The following is a 19,153-nucleotide window of genomic DNA, read 5'->3' on the forward strand; positions in this document are numbered from 1 at the left end:
CATTGGAGGTTGATCCAGGTCTTTCATCGGATCCAGCTCCATCTCCTGGGCCTATGCATGGTAAGTTTTAACCGTGTGCAAAGGAAGGCCAACAAATTGGCCGATTTTTTGGCTAATTAAGGAGTGAATTGTACCGTTAGTATATCGAAATGGGTTGGCAAGGGTTGCCTTAGAACAAACTTAAGGCACAATATTACTACCAAGCAGATGAAGATATGATGGTGTACCGAAATAAAGCCCTGGAGGTTGTGTCCAGATAATTTGGTTTCATTATGAGTTTCTGTTTTGTCCTCAATCTGTTCCTTCATGGGTTGCTCAGCAGATTCGGCTTCTCGGGCAGTTGATCAGAGGGATGGAGCTTTACTTTACATGGGTTCATAAACTGGTGCAGAGGGGATGGAGCGGGAATCCGGAATTCGGGCTTTCGTGGCGGCCAGAATACCCTAGATTCATTTCACAGGGACACAATTCTGCTTGCGCTGTGGTTTTTAGTTTATCGCGAGCCTTTCAAGCTGGAAGCGGTTTTTTTGAATTGGCAGCAATTCCACTCAACAAGCTACACGTGGCCAAGGGGTGGGTACGAATACTGCCCTCATCGCATGCTAAATATCGGTGATTTAGACCTAGATGCAATATGATCCTCAGCCATAGGATCAAGCATGGAGCATCCACGGTCAAGAATCATCGAGCATGTCAATGGGTCCATGCAGTTAATCGGTGGGCTTTTAGGCATTGCGATATCTTCCTCAGTCGTCAGATCAAGCTTGGAGGATCTACGGTTAGGAATCATCGAACATGTAAGTGGGTCCATGATGTTAATTGGCAGGCTTCATGGCATTGCGATGTCCTCCTCGGCCGTTGGCTTGGGAAACAAGTTTTGACGGTGGAGATTAAAGGCTTCAAGGCTGATTTCCATTTCAAGGATGTTATTCCGTTTTAAGGCTACTTTGTACGAGTGTTATTTCCCCCATTGATATTTTGGTGGGTCGAATGTTTGGCCTTTGTACTGCCTGGAATTTGAGGTTTTGGTTGTTTTGTTGGTAGGGATTGGGGTTTCTACCCTTAACTCAATTCCCTTAGTTTTTAGAGAGTAGTTCTTACTCGGTCCACAGGTCCACATGGATGGTTGTATTTTATTTAAACTATTTTCTGATTTAATGATAACGAAGGTACGACTCTTGCTTTAGAAAAAAAAAGATAATACAATAGTGTGGGGTTTTTAGCTGAGGCTGTCCCCAAAGTATTTTCATGTGTATTGTGCCATTGATTCTTCTTCTTCTGGTTATATTGTTAAGCTCGATCTTTAAGCTTCCACAAATTGATAGTAGAAGTAGGTTATAATATTCTTCATTGTTTTATATTGCATTATTGGGTTAACCTACCACCATAGTTTCTACACAAAAAGCAAAATTACATTTGTAAATATCGAACCTAGTTACACTTCCTTCAACACGCAAAAACCATAAACCTATATTTACATGTCAAATACCATGGGAAAGGAACTTGGAGATCAATGGACACTCAATATGAAATGATAATCTACATGGTTGAACTAATGGAGAAAGTGGGTATGCTAAATAGGAGATTTTCTATAATTGCCAAGGAATTTGAACAAATTGATTTGTCCACCTTGGATGATGACAGTGTGCCACAACCACCAAACCTGATGGACTCTCGAATAGAGTAATGACCATGTGAGCTTGATGTGTCAAGAAAATTTTCTTTAATATCACTTCCATCATCATGTCTATTACCTTGTGGTTTATTTTATTTCCTAGTATTTTTTATAGTTTAAAATATAGTTTAGTAGCCTATGAGTTATGAAATTATAAAATATTTAACTTATGTTGCTAATATGGTATCCCAAGTGGCATAGCAATAGCTTGCACTACTTATCTTTGTTATTCTTTTTTTATAAAATAATAAAACATCTAATTTTACAAAAAAAACACTTGGACATTTGTAAAACAATTTTTATAACCTTGCTAAGTTATTGTTTAAGAAGACACACATAAATTCATTTAAATACCCATGGAAGGTGCCACAATGTCAAATGTGGTAGCCATGGCTGCATCAATATTGGAGGAAATGAAATATTCACACCTCGATCATAGAGTATTCTCTCATATCATCTATATATGGCAATTGTACAGTGAAATATATAACGATTGATTTAACATGAATTAATTTTTTACTAAACTCATCCAAACAACTTTCATGTATAATATCCTCCATCGGGCCATTGCAAATATGCCTACAATGAGAGCATAGATATTGTTATACTTGAATTAAACTAGAAACATCAACCCACATATGTGGAGTTGATCGTCTGCTATAGGTGTCACCTAAAGGCCCTACACCTTGAGGTCTAAAATAATCCTTTGATGTATCTCATTTGGAGGCTACACAAGTGAACTATATTACACTATACTACATGTGAGACATGTTATCATAGTTCTAGTGTCATCCATACAATCCAAAATTTGAAGTGTCTATGGGGGGGTTATGCATACACCAAAGAGCAGCTGGCCCTCTCGATGGATTATGTTTAACATTTAGTTGATTGTGAGAGGAGCCAATACAAACCTGTTGGAACTCACTAATGTTAAAATAGTTCACGTGGAGGTCAATCATGAACTCGACTTATAATTTTCAAAGACAATACAATGGTACCTCCTAGTTATCATAAGGAGGTTTATCAAAAACCAAAAATCATTGACTCATCGTGTTCACTTTCCATGGATCAAATGTGCATTAATCAGTGGAAATACATATCTTCCTAGGATCAATGGGTTGTTTGGATCTTGGGTCAATAAATATCCCCACAATCATTTTTTTGGTGATATTCAATCTTTTAACTTGTTGTTCAATGATACCAGTGAGTAGAATTCTCTCGTCTTGGTTATATATTCAATTATTGTTTTCAATTTACCATAGGCATAGTCAATGGATGTAATATTTTTCATTAAGGGATGTGACTAATGAAACTAGTGATGGTTCCCTTGTGCTCTAAAGCCCTTCAATCAATATTTTTAATTCATTCGCTAGTACAAAAAGAGAGATTAGTGACTACACAACTATAAAAGTTAGTCACCACAATCATTTCGAGTGAATTACTACTAAATTTGATCAATTTTAAGTTACCCAACTGAAAAAGACTAACTTAAATGACTATTTATTCTAGAGATAAAATATAGGACTAGATAATAAGTGACCCAACTAAAAGCAACTAAATTTAATGACTAATTTAGTTTAGCATTAAAATATATAACTAGATAATAAGTGACAAAATTAAAATGATTAATGTAAATGACTATTACAGTCTAAGAATAAAAATATGACAAACTAACAAGTACCACAAGTATATGAATTAGTCATTTATACTATTCATTTTTAAATGTGTCACTCCGGAAATGAAAATTTGCAATTTTGATACTGAAGTGTTATATTTCACTCAATTTCAAAATTTGAAGATAAAGCACTATTTGAATCCACCTATAATGTTAAAATTCAGAGACCCCTTTAAAGGTGTCTCTAAATCTATCTGCAATGTTAAACTTTAGGTAGATGGATTCAACGACCCCCTTAAAGGGGTCTATGAATCCATCTATAATGGTAAAATTATAACAATTTTAAACAATATAAAGTATAAGTTGGTTATTTAGTATACTCTTTTCAGAGTTCACAACTTCAGAGTTCTTTGCATGAAGTTGTATTCTTCTATCATTATGGATGAGCTTTTGTAGGTATTTTGTACATAATGTATTTTTTCAAGTTTCTTATTTCTATGTATAGGGATCTCGATATTTTATCTTAGATCATCGTGATATCTATTTTCATCGAAGTTTCCCCCCTCAAAGAGACTCATTTTCAAGTCGTTGGTTTATATTTTATTCTAACTTTTTATCTGGTTACATAGCATTTGGTATTTGGATCTTAATGTTTCGTTGCTTCAAATAGGAAATACTGGAATTTTTGCTATAACTTATTTTCTACAAGGTTTTATAAGCCAAAAATTCTACCACGTGGAGTAGAAATCATGGTGAACATCTTGTAAAAAATTCAGAACTTGGTTCAATATATTCTTAGAGATGTGATTCAAGGAAATTAGGGTATTTTTATGCTCTAAAATTCTTCCTCAAACAGATGTCTCTGCGAAAATTGTCATAACTTTTGTTTCAGGAATTCAAATTGAATTTTGTAAAGAGTGGCTGAAATTGCATACATCATAGTTTCATCATACCATGTTCAGGTTGGAAGGTTTAAATAGTGACATGTGGCATTCCATAGAAGTTTACTCTACGGAAACATTTTCAATCACCAAATTCAAGAGAAGTTTGAAGGAGCTATTGATTCTTAGCGTGATGACTAAAGCACTAGTGTTAGATAAAAGCTGAACGTTTTTGTTTTGCTTTGTTTAATTATTTTTTTTGCATGTAATTAATTAACATATTAATTAATAGTGTTCCAAGTTCATTCCTCTCAAGGAATGTATTATAAGAAAATATATTAACATATTAACCTTTTTATAGTTGTGATTAGTCTCATTTTCTTTTTATAGTTACAAAGTATTTAATGCCCTAGCCTTTCTTCACATGGGGATTAATAGTGTTCAAGTATTAATTGTTTTTATGTTTACTCTGAAATCTTAAAAATATTTGTTTACTCTGGAATCCTAAAAATATTTAAGAATGGTATTTATTGATATTTCTTTTACTGCAAATATCTTATACATTTTTGTAATATTATGAATCTCAATTTTGAATTTCATTTTGCAATTTAACTAAAAATAAAATTATTGTCTCGAGTCTTTAGCTTGAAAAATTAGTTTTTTTTTTTAAATCATTTCAAAAAAGTTTTAGTTTTACTATTTCCGAAACCAAAGTTATATAACAACCATGTATCAACAACTTCAAATTTTAAATATCTAAAAATTGAAATGCTTTTAAAATTAAATATTTTTGTTTTAATTGATTTTTATTTATTTAAATTAAATTAAATACAATACAATATCAACAACTTTGAATTTTAAATATCTAAAAATTGAAATGCTTTTTAAAATTAAATATTTTTGTTTTAATTGCTTTTTATTTATTTAAATTTAATACAATACACTAGAGACATTTTCAACAGAAAAAATAGAATGAGATATGAGATATATTTGAGAAATTATATAAGATAACATAAAGATTTTAAATATAATAATACGTTTACAGATTAGTATAAGGTTATTCAAAGGTTCGATAAACCTGAAACGCGCAAGTCCTTCATCAACAGCTGCTCTATGAAGGGAGATGTCAAGGTGGGAAAGAGCTATTTCCACCTCTATAGCTCCATTAATACACCCCCTACGTACCACAGGGCACGGACACTCTGACATCTATTTAATTTTCAGGCAACACTTTCTGGTTAATAGTGATGGACATATGCATGATGTGATCACCCATCTCGTTGTTTGTATCGATGCCCATTGAAATGAGCGGCATGTGTATCATGGCATGTCGTGTATCATATGCTATCCATTCCCCATACCATCTGATATTAATTGCCATGGAATGTTATCATACGAAATAAAATACATGAGCTCGATTGCTGATACATACAAAATGGTGTATCAGGTGGAATACGTATCAATATTGTAACCATTAATGTCGTGTTATATGAATTTGAAAACGCGCTCAATATTCAAGTTTGACCTTGTAAAGGCGCTCAATATTCAAGTTTCATCTCTAAACCAGTGGTTTCACCAAATTTTGAATTGTATAATGGCGCTCCAGATTGGAATTTTGAATTTCAGAACCCGCGCTGCCATATTTTATTGAACTTGAAAGAAGCTTTGGTTGGTTATAGTTTCTTTGCTCAGCATGAGCTTCCGGACGAGTTCGGTGCTGATCGCGATTATGGTGGTTCTGGCTATCGTTGCCTCTGCTGGTGAGAAAACTCATTTTAGCATTTGTTTTGTAAGGGCTTTAGCTTTAATTTCTTCGATTATCGTTGTCTCTGCAGCCGGGGACCAGACAAGAAAATGCATTTTATAGTTTGGTTCGTCCAGGGTTAAGCTTTAATTTTTTCAATTATCGTTGCCTCTGCAGCTGAGAACCAGACAAGAAAATGCATTTTATCGTTTGGTTCATCAACTGTTTAAGCTTTAATTTGTTCGATTATTGTTGCCTCTGTAGCTGAGAACTAGACATGAAAATGCATTTATTGTTTGGTTTGTCAGGGGTTTTAGCTTTAATTTCTTCGACTATAGTGCCTCTGCAGCTGAGAACTAGACAAAGAAAATGCATTTTATAATTTGGTTCGTCGGGGGTTTTAACTTTAATTTCTCTGATTATTGTTGCTAATATAGCTGATAAAATGCATTTCCTTGTCTTGTTCGTCTGGGGTTTTTGCTATAATTTCTTCGACTATAGTTGCCTCTGTAGCAATTTTAGCTTTAATTTCTCTGATTATCGTTGCTTCTGCAACTGAGAAAATGCATTTTCATATCTGGTTCGTCAAAATTTCTTTTTGAGCTTCGATTTCTGTGATTGACCGAGTAAATTTCATTTTTTGTTTTGTTTTGGCTTGCAGGGGCTGGCACTATGGGTATCAACTATGGTCACAAAGCAGACAATCTTCCCCCGGCTTCCAAGATAGTGCCGCTGATCAAGAGCTAAGGCATCAAACAAGTTGAAGCTCTACGACGCAGACCCTGCAGCTCTACATGCATTCAGTGGTACCGACATTAAAATCACCATTGCCCTTCCCAATGAGCAACTCTCCAACGTTGCTCATTGTCTTTCGCGAGCCTATGCCTGGGGTCCAACAGAATGTGGTTGCTTACATTCCGGGCACCCAGATCACGACCATAGCTGTCGGTAATGAAGTCGTAGCCAATTCTAATGATTGCACCTCCTACATTGTCCCTGTCATGAAGAATATTCACATGGCTTTCGTCAAATACAACCTCGACGGAATTATCAAAGTGTTAAGCCCCGTTGCCACCAGTGTGCTCCAAAACGCTTTCCCGCCATCAACCGGACTTTTCAAGAGCAACCTTGTGGATACCACGATAAAGCTAATGCTCGATTTTCTAAGCCAAACGGGGTCCTCTCTCATGGTCAATGTCTACCCTTTCTTTGCCTACTAGGGCGATGCCAATGATATTTCTCTGGACTACGCACTCTTTCGCCCCAGTGCCAGAGTCTGGGACAGCAACACCGGGCTCCTGTACATGAACCTCTTTGACGCACAGCTTGATGTAGTGTTCTCTGCAATGTCAGCCCTTGGGTATAAGAACCTCGACATTGTCGTGTCTAAGACTGGGTGGTCATCTAAGGGCGACGAGGGCGAAACCGGTCCTAACCTTGACAACGCTGCGACCTACAATAGGAACCTCATCAAGAATGTCCTCTCCAACTCTGAAACTCCGCTTAGGCCCCATGCCTCTCTAGACACCTTCATTTTTTCTCTCTTTAATGAAAACCGGAAGCCCAGTCCCACATCGGAGCACAACTACAACTTGAGCACGTCTACAATATTTCTCTGACACCTGCAGCCATGAACAACGAAGCACACACCTCTAGAAGCAATTCCTATTCCACCCTGGCCACCTCTGTGCAGCATCATCGCAGCAGCAGGACAACCCCAGAAGGAGCATCCGAGACGTGGTGCATTGCAAATTCCAAGATCGATACTAGTAAGCTCCAGGCGGCATTAGACTATGCATGTGGAGGAGCTGCGGATTGCAAGCAAATTCAGCCTGGGATGTCTTACTACAACCCTAACACGCTGGAAGCCCATGCTTCATATTATTTTAATAGTTACTATCAAAAGAACAGCCGCAAGACTGGAACGTGCGACTTCCAGGGCACTTCCTATGTCGTTACCCAGTGTCCATGTAAGTTCATATATTATCCCAGGACTAGCTTAATTTTTGTCTACATATGTTCTACCATTATTGAAGGTCTTTTGATGATTAATTTTATGATGTGCTTTTTATCTTGTTGTTGCAGAGTATGCTGATTGCAAATTCCTGACAGGTTACTACTTTAGTTCATAGAAGATCAGTAGTACCTAGTAGTATTATAGTTTAGAATAATCTCTTGTGAACTTTCTAGAGTGCCCGATTTCGTTCTGTTTTGTATGTATATGAAGGGGCGTATCATTCTTATTATGAAATCAATATTCTTGATTATAAAAAATCATGCTGTCAAAATGGTTTAAATTTGATTTTCGCTTAACACCTTGGTTGAAATAGTGTTCTCCAATTGACATCTGGGCATAGATAAATATCCAACACTGGATATTCTTTCTTCTTAAACATAAACTTCAGGTTTTAACTCAATTTATTAAATTTCATAAGATCTAAAGGGGTTGTTTAACATTTTGACCCTTAAGTAATGAAATGGTTTGCTAAGGAATCTGTATGAAATGGTTTTCTAAAGAATCTGTGATTTGTCATTTGGTATTTTTCTTAAATATATTGCAAGCATATTTTTGGATTTACAAGTTTGGGTTGGAATTACAAATTTCAGTTTGGAAAATTCTCTTAAAAAAAGTCTCTAAAGGAAGGATTTACAAATTTTTGTTGGAATTACAAATTTGAGTGGAATTACAAATTTGAGTTGCGAATATTTCATAATCAACAAATTTTTGTTGGAATTATAAATTTGAGAGGAACTACAAATTTAAATTGTTAATATTTCATAATCTACACAAAGAGAATTTTGTTTTTAATACATTCAAAACCAGTTTTAAATAACAAAAATCTATATTCTTAACCAATATTTTTTAGATTTCAAGGACATTGATGTGATAATTTACACTGATTTTCCATTAGGGCACATGATTTTCCATTAGAGTCGTGTGTTTTAGGGATAGGAACTCAATCAATTGAACTAAATTTTTTTATGTAACTCTCTGACTTATTTCCATCATGATTATATACTTAGAGGTGCTTATGAATACAAAAATTTAATCAATTAAAATAAACCTTTTTCTATGTAACCCTTTAACTTACAACTCCCGACCTTTTTTTATGTAATTCTTTGACTTAAGAACTCCTAACTGTGTCACTGACTGTGATGTAAAATCTCAATACAATTATTAAATTATCTCAAAAATTATGCCTTCAAAACTAATTTTAAGAAACAAAGATCTATTCTTAACCGATTTTTTTTCCTGATTCCAATCATAAACTCCAAAACATCTTTAAACAAAGCACAACTAATTAATTACATAACAATTAATTTTGTTTAGAATCTATTAAATATTAAAATCTACATTTGATCTATATATTCAAAACTAAATAATGACATAACAAGTGACTGTGTTAAAAACCTATTAAATACTAAAATCTACCTTCAAAACTAAGCCTCAAAATCTCCAGTTCCGCAACGGTTCTACAGGTTGCTGGCGTGTTCTGGTCCTCACCTGATTTTGACATAACCACAAAGTTTTTATTGTTTTAATAGTGGATTGGATCTATGGATAACCTCAAGTTTTTATAGTTATTTTAAAATGGGTTAAATTTTTCAAAAGTAATATATATAGAGATATATTTTCTTAAATCAAATGAATAGATTAAAATATAAAGTTTTTGTTTATTAAATAAAATTATAATTTTAAACAAAATTTTTATTTATTTAGAAAATAAGGCTAATTCACTCACCTGAGTGACTTAATAAATGTCCAAGTACAAAGTTTTATTCTATTAAATGAAATTATAATTTTAAACAAAATTTTTACTTATTTAGAAAGGAATTTCCACTTCTCATTAAAGTCATTCATGGAGTAAGATAATAAATTGTCAAATTACTAAAATACAAAGTTTTTATCTATTAAAAGAAATTATAACTTTAAACAAAATTCTTATCCATTTAGAAAAGAATTTCCACTTCTCACTAGTTAATTCACTCTTTGGAGTGAGTTAATAAGTAGTCAAAATAGTTAAGTACAAAGTTTACATCTATTAAATGAAATTATGACTTTAAACAAAAATATTATTTAAACAAAATTCTTATTCATTTAGAAAAGAATTTCCACTTCTCACTAGTTAATTCACTCTTTGGAGTGAGTTAATAAGTAGTCAAAATAGTTAAGTACAAAGTTTACATCTATTAAATGAAATTATGACTTTAAACAAAAATATTATCCATTTAGAAAAGCATTTCCACTTCTCACTAGTTAGCTAAGTGGACAAACTCATCCTTTAAGTGGATCTATTTTTTTTGGTGGAGGCAATGTTCCCCCTTTATCTACTCATTTTTTCAAAATTATGAGTGAGTATTTGGATTGTATTAAAATAAGATAAACTCTTGGGAGAAAATTTCTGACTTTAAAATTCCATCATTCCATATGCATGAGAAACTTTACTTTTAACTTATCAAATAAGAAGTGAAAATATTTTTATTTTTATTTTTCTTAATGCATGTGAGCACTACATAGGAAATGGATGTTACAATCTCTTCTATACTAGGTTGATAAGATGTTATTGTTATTTTTTAAATTATCAATGATGAGAGGAAATATTTTTATTTTTCTTCATGCAAGTGAACATTACATAGGAGATAGATATTACAATATCTTTTGTAATGGGTTATAAAATGAGTCTCTCTTTGCATCATAGAGAGTCAGACCCATTTTGGGACACATAAAACTCATCCAAGTTAGAGATAAACCCATTTGAGTAGATTCATCTTAACTATGGATTTACTAAGCAAGAAACAAAATCAAATATCTTAGCCTCTAGAGTAGAGCCAGAGCCACTTTTCATAAGTCGACATGAGGGAGATTTGTAATCCTGTTGGGCTCTAAGTATAAATGACAAACAACATTTAAATTGCTTAAATAAAATATTACAATGTCAACCTTAATTTACAATTAAAAACAAATATATATATTTGTATGTATATAAGTATGCCTATTCAACATTAACTTGGGTGGTTGGGAAGAAATATTAACTTGAGTGGTTGGGAAGAATGATGGTTATCTTGAAGGAGGAATCAAATTTGATATGTAGATAATATAAAAAGACACGAGATAAATTAATAACCATCTAACTATAGTTGCTTATTACTTCAAAGATTTGTTCATTCTTTATGTAGAGTTATTTAGACGGCCCTCCAACTCATAGGTTGAATACATGAATAAAGAAGGGTGAAGTTAAACATATAAGCTACACACAAATAAAAGGAGGAGAAATTTGGATAACATCTCCCTAGATCCATCTTAACAAGAGGATCAAATCCTTTGAGATGCAAGCCTTTTTAACAATGTAATAATTTGAGGAAATGATTACATTTATGGATTAGCTTCATTATAGGTTAAGATGGATCTATGTTGGTGGATGTGTGTGTGTATTTATAGAATGGAACCCTCTAAATCCAATTAGGGGATTCTACTTTTTTGAAAGAATGATGTGAGCATGGACTTTGATCTATTTATGTGTGGATGAGCTACTAGATCATTAATATATCTCCTTGAGTGCAACCACACATGTTTCCAATTATTATTTCATTTATCAAAGACAATTGAGAATATTATTTATTTACTTGTAATCTTTTTATTGATATAAGTAAGCTTTAAGAAGGAGACGATGACAATGTTACAAATTATTCTATAGTGGGATGTAGAATGAGTTCTCTAATTACAAGAGCACTTGGGAAATATGAAACTCTAAGTTTCAAGTTGAGTTTATGTATGGCACATGAAACTCCTAATATAAATCCATATTAAATATAATTTTATTAAGCATGAAGAGGGATTGAATGTTTTGAATTATACATCTTTTTATAATTAAAAATGTATTTAGATTGGTTGTAATCTCACTTAATTTGAGAGAACTCAAAAATCACAATTATGTAAATATTACTATGTAAAAATGTAATTTTGAATATTGTTATATAATTATATTTAATTTTTTATAATATTTCTAAGTAAATATTAAATCTATAATATTTTTTTTATATGTAAATTTGATCATTTTGAACATAATCATTTTTTTGTAAGCTTTGCAGGCCCGCGTCTTCATCATGTACAATATACCCCATTAGGGGTAGGGAATTGAACCAGTGACTTCACATTCAGGAGTTCCTTATCAGAGCACCTGATCACCGTCTATCCAAGGCCCTGTGGACTTCAACATAATCATTTTTTTATTGTGTGTACATATTAAATTTATCTCTCTCCATTCTAAGATTTTTTTGTTGCCATTCGTATTTATATTTGGTTACCATAATTATTGGTTATAAATATTATATATAGATGTCCATGGTTACTCACTATGAAATTTTATTATTATTATTATAGTTCACATTTAATACATAGATTTATTGTATTATCATCTCCTAAATGATTGATGGCATGTATTTAGAGTAAATGGCACGAATTTTGAGTAAATGTATTAGTATGTGTATATTTTAACTTTGTATTATTGTGATATTGTAATTATTTATAGTTTTATAAGTACTATGTATCATCTCCATGTTGAGGACGAAATGAATTATTTGCCTCCTTCATATTGCTTAACTTTAATTTTCAATTTAAATGTTTTTACTTATCTTGAAAGTTTTATTTCTATGGTACTCAAGAGGAAACCATTAATTTTGAAATTGCTAACTTGTAAATTTTAGGGTAAGAAAATGACCTCCAATCATTTTCTCCTTATAGGGGTTCCCTTTATATATATATATATATAAAAGCCATAATAGAAGGAGAAAGCATTAAAATAGGAAGAAAGAGAAGTTGAAAACTTAAAACATTGATCTCTATACCAGGAATGATAAGGATTGTGTAAAATACCATTCCAATGGAATTCATGTAATGCCACATGTAAAAACCAAATGGAGAAAAGACTTCCTTAAAAAAAATAGATAATGTTTGTGTGATCATTGGTCTTACATGGGATGAAATGCACCATCTTTGAAAATCAAATAACAACCATAAATATAAAGTCAATATCTCTTTTCATTCTTGGAAATACAAAATTATAATACATACTAAATTCCTCCCATAGTCTATTTAGTAATGAAAATGGCATATACAATTCATTGTTTTGGCTTCCTCTGCATGTTCACGAATTCAACAACCATCCACCCATTTCTTCACATTAATGGAAACTTTGGGGCAATAGTAAAATTTCCATGTCAAATACTTTCTCTCTACAAATTGATCTCCTACGATGCTTTTATGCAATTCTTTGATGAATTTTCCATTCATTGATCCTCCTAGAGTAATTATTGATAAAAAAAAATAGATCCTCTTGGAATGCATTTTCATTTCTTCATTACATGGTTGTTTACAAGCCTTCAGTGATTTACTAAAATCCACATCCCCTTCATACAACTATTACAAATTCTAAACGCAATTTCCTCTCTCGACATTTTGGTCATCAACCTTGTGCTTTGACTCAATGCATTGTCAAATCTAGTGGTTTTTTTCCTCTATGATCAATACAAATTCATAGATTTCAAAACTCAACCCACTTCTTGTAGTTTTGATTAAATTTCTCCTGGGTGTTAATAAAATTCAAACATTAGCAGTTAGAGTACAAAACAAATCCTTTGGAAATACATAATTTTTCCACTTCTCCAACACTTGAACTATTGCGTAAAATATTGCGTAAAGTTATATATACTAAAGTTTCACATACATGGACCTTGGTTATTAGTTTTATTTATTTGCATAGGAAATCAACCAGGGGTTGTTACAGGAGCTCGGTCATAAGGTTAAATTACCCAAAGGATAAGACAATGGAGGTATGGTTAAGATGATAGTCAAAATCTATGAGGGGTTGGGTCAATGAGGTTGGGTAGTTCATGAGCCCCAAGTCCTTCATTTCAAATTCTCTTGCAAGATCCTCTTTGCAAGACTTGATAAGCTTATCATCACCTGTCAGAATCAAATCATCAACATATAAACTAATAATCAACAATTTACCTTCAACCACAATATGGTAAAGGTTCACATCTGCTTCACTTTTGGTGAAGCCCAACCTGGTGAAGTATCTATCGATCCTAATGTACCAAGCACGGGGTGCTTGTTTCTGTTGAAGGTCTCAAATCCTTCAGGCTACTCAATATACACCTCTTCCTCAATCATGTCATTAAGGAATATTGTCTTTATATCCATTTGATGTATCTTCCATCCCATCTGCGCTGATAGTGCTAGAATGGATCTGATTGATGAGTACCTTGCTACAGGAGCAAAAGTCTCATAGTAATCAATCCCCTCCACCTGAGAAAACCCTCTGGCAAAAAACCTAGCCTTTTGTGTTTCTCCACACTACCATCCGCTACTTTCTTTACCTTGTAAACCCATCTGGAACTCACCATTGACTTATCTTCTGGTCTTTGGACCACATCGCAAACATTTTTCTTGACAATGGAGTCATACTCCTCAACCATGGCATCAACCCAAACTAGTTGCTGCATTATTTCCTCAAAAGAGGATGGCTCAATTTGTACACATCCGCTCAGCACAGCCATGTAGCCAGTGTACCTCTCAGTTGACCTCCTCTGTATGCACTTTGATGTGGGTGTTACCACATTCTCTCTAGCATCATGCAATAACCTGTCAGCCTCTCTGGTGTGCTTTCTCCCATCTTTGGAAGACTCTGCAAGAGTGGGTGTCTCCATTTCCTTCTCCTCTGCATGTGGTTTCTCCACATCATCTTGAGCTTCCTCCTTAGGAGTTAAAAGCTCCTCAACCACATGTAGTTGAAGCTCCCTCTCAAGGTAACATCTCATGGCCTTATCTTCATCAAATTTTACATCACTGTGAACCACTGTCATCTTGTTGGTTGGAAATTACACCCAATAATTGTGAGGTGTATCAGTGTACCCCAAATATATGCCCAACTTTATTGTTGGCTCAAGATTTTTCCATGCATCTTTGGTTACATGGCAGTAGACTGATGAACCAAAAATCCTGAAGTGTGCCACATCTGGTTTCTTTCCTAAAAAAGCCTCTTCTGGTGTACTCATCCTAAGAGTTTGATGAGGGATTCTATTATGCAAATAAACAATTGTGTTGCATGCTTCAACCCACAAGTGTAATGGTAGGCCTTGATCATGCAACATCATTTGCACTACTCCCACAATAACCCTGTTCTTCCTTTCAGCCACCCCATTCTGTTGTGGGTTATGAGGTGCTATCAAATCCCATTGAATGCCTTCTAATGCATAGAATTTTTTGAACTCATTCGACACATACTCTCCACCGTTATCACTCCTGAGAGCTTTAACTTTATTGCCAATATTTTTCTCGACCAGTGCTTTAAATTCAAAAAACTTTTCAAAACTTTTATCTTTCTTCTACATGAAGAAGATCCAACAATTACAAGAAAAATCATTAACAAATATAGCATAATACATGTGCTTAGTCGTAGATACTTTCGAGAACGGTCCAAACACATCGAAGTGAATTCGATTGAGGATCTCCTGTGGTCGATTGTCGTTGTAATGAAAGGAATCTTTGGTGTATTTTCCCAATGTACACCCTTTGCATGTGTCTACCTGCTCTAGTGTACCCTTGGGAAGACTGGTACAAATTTTCTGCATGATCTTCAAAGCGTCATGGTGTAAGTGACCCAACCTCCTGTGCCACAACTCACTGATGTCTGGGCTCTACACCTTCTCTGCTTTCATGCTCAAGGCAACACAATATTCTACATCCAACTTGTAGAGGTTATTCACTCGAACCCCTATCCCATTCACCCGTCCTATGGCTATGTGATGAAGGAATTCCTTTCCCTTACTAAATATCAAATCATAGCCTCTATCTTCGAACATGGCAATAGATACCAAGTTCTTCTTCAAACTAGGAACATACATAACATCTCAGAAAGTGAGGGGAGAACCTGACTCCCTCTGAAAGGTAACTGTACCGATCTCGGTAGCACTATACCTCCCATCATCACCCATCTTGATATGCATCTGAAGATCCTTCTCCTCCAAGTTATTGAAGAGCTCTTTGTTACCGGTAATGTGGAAAAAAGCTCCATTGTCTAGGTACCACACACTATGACACCATATGTCAAGCGATGAGGATAAAGTCCAGTTCGAATTGTGAAGCAAGAGCCTCATCCTGCCGCTCCTCTTGAGGGATTCTTACCGACCTTCTTGAGTAGACACTTTGTGGCAAAATGTCCCAGCTCGTGACAATGAAAGCATTTGACTTTCGACATGTCCTTCTTCTTGCCGCATTGACAAGAATTTGATCTAGAATATGATGAATTCCCATTCGCTTTCTTTGCCTTACCCGCTAAGGCACAATTCTCCTCATCATCATGCTTTGATGAGAATCTGTCTTTGGTGTTTCACCGAATCTCTTCCTGTACCAAGTCAGGCCATAACTGCTCCCATTCTAGTACCTTCTCCCTCCCATTAACAGAGTCCTGGTAACTATGCCAGCTCTTAGGAAGTCCTAGAAGTGCTAGGCTTACCAGATCGTCTTCGGCAACAGTAATCCTGACACTTCCAAGCTCATCCTGACATTGGGTGAACTTGGTCAAGTACTTCGGAATTGAGTTTCCCTTCTCCATATTGATCTTTCTGAGTTTGTCCATCAGTGCCAACTTCCTATGGTCACTGCTATTTTGAAATAGGTTTGTCAATTCATTCCACATTGCAAATGGAGTGTCCCTAGCATGGAGATTCGAGACAATTTGATCTCGAACTCCATCCAGGATAATCCTTCTCGCTTTTGCCACACACTTTCTCTATTCAGCCAGATCTTTAGCATCTGATGTTGGAGGCTTTGGAATATCATGATCTATGAATTCCTTGAGGCCATTGTCTTCCAACACTGCCCCCATCCTATCCTTCCAAGCTATGTAATTTGAGCTGCCCTCCAGGGCATACTCAAGTTGCAACCCCTAGAATAAAATATCGCTGACTCTGAAGTATGAACTTGCAAATTTGATTTCACCTGCACAACAAACTCGAATTTGTTGACTGCTTCAATTTGACCATTAGTTTGGGGATGATAGGAAGTAGTACTAAGTTGTAGTTGGGCACCTTATAGCTAGAGGAGTTCTTGCCAAAAGTTACTGGTGAAGATTGGGTCACGATAAGACACAATGGAAGTGGGCATGCCATGCAATTTGAAGATCTACTCCATGAAAGGTTGAGCCACCAAAGCTGGGGTAAAAGGGTGGGGTAGGGCGCAAAAATGAGCATACATAGAAAGTCTGTCCATAACCACCATGATGACTGACTTGTTGCCTGACTTTGGAAGACCTGTAATGAAATCCATAGAAACCTCCGTCTATATTGAGGTAGGGATGGGAAACGGTTGTAATGTGCATGGGGATTTGATTGTTTCTCCTTTGTGGCATTGACACACATCACACTGAGATACAAAAGTAAGAATTTCATTTTTAATGTTTGTCCAAAAGAATGAACATCAAGTGCAAGCATAAGTCTTCTGAAAGCCTGAATGGCCTACAATGGGAGATGAGTGCAACTCTGGCAAAATGCGACTTTTAAGGGTGGTTGTTGGTGATATCACTACTTTGTCCTTGTAGTGAAGAATCTCATCCTGCCAAGAGTAGGCTACTGTGGAATTTGGATCTGCCTACAATTTATTAATGAGTTGGGAGAGAAAAGGATGTGAAAACCATTCCTTGCAAGCCTCTTCAATCCACTCTGGAATGGGAGGAGAGATGGCTAGCAAGGTGCTTTCCTCCTCAAATTGGTGTGATAAAGCATCCGCTACGACATTTTCTCGCCCTTTCTTGTAAATTATCTCATAATCATATCTCAACATTTTGGCTACACATTTATTTTGTTGTGGTGAGGATAGGCATTGCTCCAAAAAATATTTAAGGCTTTTATTGTCTGTGCGCATTTGGAAACGCCACCCTAATAAGTATGGTCGCCAAGTATCCACTACATGTAAGATGGCCATCATCTCCTTCTCATAGGTAGATTGTCCCAGATTTGTCCCACTTATTTGTTTGTTACTGAAGGCCAAGGGTCGACGTTCCTGCATTAAGACAACCCCAATACCTGTACCTGAAGCATCACATTCAATCACAAAATATTTGGTGAAGTCGGGTAGTGCCAATACGGGAGTGGAACACATGGCTTGTTTGAGAGTTATTTTCAATTATTGTTTGATTTCATTAACTCTTACTTACATCTAACATTTTTGTTTTATTTCCTTTCATTTTTCATATACCATTATGATCATATTACCTTGCCTCTTTTTACTAATGGTTTTATGGTGAGATATAGCATGATTAGTTTATTGATATAGAATGCAAGTTTTGGAGTTCCATAGATTGTAGGTGTTCTCATGCACTTTACCATGAGCATGTGCCCCCATTTTGGAGCTATATGTTATCCCTTGACATCTAGTGGTAACTAGACGATATTTTTCTCAAGTGACTCTTATCTCAAATAATAGTTCCACGGATGAGATTTATGATTCTCCACCAATTGTTAACCAAAGATTCCTCCCACATTTTCTTAGTTCACTCGCATTTGATGGATATGGTGCATAACATACATGAATTACATTATTTTCTCGCCTCATATTGAGTTTTAATGCCTTATGTACTTTTCATTAAGTGTTGATGATTCTTTGAGTTAGATAATGGATCGTGATGCTCTAAATTTGTGCCTTTTGCTTTGTTTTACCTTGGTGATGATCAACATCTTCTAGATAAGTGTTGTCACTATTAGTTTGAGGTATACTATTAAGGGGATTTCAAAGGGGTAGCATGCCCATATCACGATCCATACTTAACACTTTCCATATTTCCCATTTCCCATTGTCGCTTTCATGGTTGTTGTCACCTGTCACAAAAACGTTCAGGCATCATAATCCCATGAGAAGGAATTATACGGTGAAGGTCAATTTAACTGAATAAAACAAAAAAAGTGGGAGGAAGAGAAAGATGCAAAGTAAAACGAAAATAAAATCAAATAAAAAATAAAAAGCCAAGGCAAAGCTTGAGTAATTGCCCCCTCATAATGAGGCCATTACCATAAGTCCAATGCGACGAAATGCATCACTTATAAAAGGACTAAATGAAATTATTTGAATTTTTATCTAATGAAACTCATATGGATAAAAAATGACTCAATGAAATGAAGTTTGAAAAAAAGCCAAATAAAGTGGTCGTAAGAAATAGTGCCAAGGAAAGGGTATATCAAAG

General features: G+C 34.9%; 1 pseudogene; it reads left to right on the forward strand.

Moving 5' to 3' along the window:
* The first annotated feature begins 5,864 nt into the window (after window positions 1-5,864).
* Window positions 5,865-19,153, forward strand: part of LOC149250357 (glucan endo-1,3-beta-glucosidase 11 pseudogene) — a 43,854-nt pseudogene continuing 30,565 nt past the window's right edge.

Source organism: Pinus tabuliformis, chromosome 7 (genome assembly GCF_031772625.1).
Source record: "Pinus tabuliformis cultivar Carrire ecotype Pingquan chromosome 7, CPIR1, whole genome shotgun sequence".
NCBI lineage: Eukaryota > Viridiplantae > Streptophyta > Pinopsida > Pinales > Pinaceae > Pinus > Pinus tabuliformis.